Source organism: Mercurialis annua, linkage group LG7 (genome assembly GCF_937616625.2).
Source record: "Mercurialis annua linkage group LG7, ddMerAnnu1.2, whole genome shotgun sequence".
In the NCBI taxonomy this organism is placed as follows: domain Eukaryota; kingdom Viridiplantae; phylum Streptophyta; class Magnoliopsida; order Malpighiales; family Euphorbiaceae; genus Mercurialis; species Mercurialis annua.
Genome location: NC_065576.1, coordinates 5,844,096 through 5,846,219, shown reverse-complemented (window position 1 = coordinate 5,846,219; position 2,124 = coordinate 5,844,096).

Sequence of the window (2,124 nt, the reverse complement as noted above, 5' to 3'; positions counted from 1 at the left end):
GAATTTGCCTCGAGAAAAAGAAAATCAAAAGAAAGAAAGAATAAAAACAATATCAAGAAGAAAAAGAAAAGAAAGAAAGAATAAACAAAGGCAATAGAAAAATAAATAAAAAAAATATAATATAACAAAACAAAAAAAAAAAATTCACAAGTGTTGAAAATCCGAGTTAGGTCAAAAAGTGCATAATAAGTTAGTTGTTCAAGTCAAGTTTTAGCCAATTATCCAAATTTTCCTACCCCTAACCCCTAGCCAAGCTACAACCCTTACACAAGTCCATATGATAGTTGTTGATTACCGAATCAAGTAGTGGAGTTCGGGACTAAGAGCAAGCTTATGGTGAATTTTCGCATGTGGTGAGCCTAATTGTTTACCCGAAACACTTGAGTGTTGGAGTGCCATCTTGAGAGAATTAAATTGCTTTTGCTTGATGTCTATGAACAATATGCCATGAATTGCCAATTCTTGTGGACCAATGTGTGCATGTCCCGTAGATGATTGTAACTTCGAGATTGCTTGACATGATGCCATATCGATAGTATTCTCAATGTCATTGGACTATGTCATTATAATTGCATTCCTCATTTGTTTGCATCGCTTGTGGTTGATAATACTAGTTGATTGTTTTTGTGTCTTCATTGATTGGGAGTTCGGTTGTTGACATGAGTTCATTATCACCAAGGTTGTTAATGTTGTTTTGTTAGTAAGATTCATTTCTTGCTTGGGGACAAGCAAAGGGTAAGTGTGAGGAGGTTTGATAGGTGCATTTTACACCTATGTTTAGGAGTTGTTTTCGCTTGTTTTTAGTATACTTTGAAGCACTTTTTCCCCGTATTGGTGTGCTTATTTTGTGTATTAGTGTTTCAGGTAAAATGAAGCAATGCGAAGTGTTTTGGGCTTAAAGAATGAAGAAATCAAGTATCGGAATAGGAGCGAGTTGAAAGAGCGAAGAAACGAGCAAGATATGGGCATTTAAAGGAGGGGCTCGATCGAGCCCTTCACTTATCAAGGAAGGCTCGATCGAGCCCTATGAACAAAGCTGTCCAGAAGTTTCTTCAAGGCATAAGGCTCGATCGAGCCCTCACTCTTAAGTGGATGGCTCGATCGAGCCCCTTAAAAAGAAGCTCAGAATTTGAATTTCGAGACAAGACAAAACTCAAAGGCTCAATTTCTATTTTAGGCCCAACACTCCTTAGAAGGGTGTCCTTTGTTTACCTCATTTGTAACCCATATAAATAGCACATTATCTTTTTTAGGGTACAACAAGTTGTAGACATTTTGGGATTATTCTCTAGTTTTTACCTCTTTTAGATCAGCCATCTTCTCCTTGGAGATTCCTCCATTGTTGGAGCTTGATGCAAGTTTTATTTGCTTTATGATAACAAGATCTTCATTTTTATTACAAGCTACTTATTGTGAATCTTCATTATCTTTATGGTTGTCTATTCTATTTATTTAATCAAGGTAATTCTTCTTACTTTAATGTTCTACTTTGCTCATTCCTTGATTGTTTGTGTTAATCTAAATATGAGTAGCTAAATTTCCCTTGTTAGGGGGTTAGTATGATAATTTAGGGGTTTGCTTGATTGGTTGGTCTTTAGTGTTGTATGCTTTTGTTTCTTTCCTATTACTCATTGCTTGATTAGGCTTAGCTACCTTAATCATTGCCATAGTTTGATTGACGCACCGAGAGGTGGTTGATTAGATCGACCCTTAGGTTAGAAAACCTAGATTTTAGAGCTCCACGAGAGTGGGTTTGAATCTAGGTGACCTTGGAGCGGATTGATTAATCGTTTGATATTGATTTAGTTTGCCTTGTAACACGAGAGTGAGCTTGGTGTGATTGAATGACTAGATAGCGGTTTTGGCATTCCTTGAGGCTCGAGAGAGCGGGAATGACGTTTTAGGCCTCGCTCGGTCCTTAGTAGTTTACACTTGACCAATCATGATTGCATAACCTAGGTTGGATTACTAACTCCTTGACATTCCCCTTTTATTGAATTAGATTCTTGATAATTAATTCTCTTACTTGTTTAATTGCAATTTCACGTTAGTTTAATTCTTAGTTAGTAATTGGATACTTGAACCTTCAAGTGATCGTTGCTTTCCGAATTGAATTTCCATTTA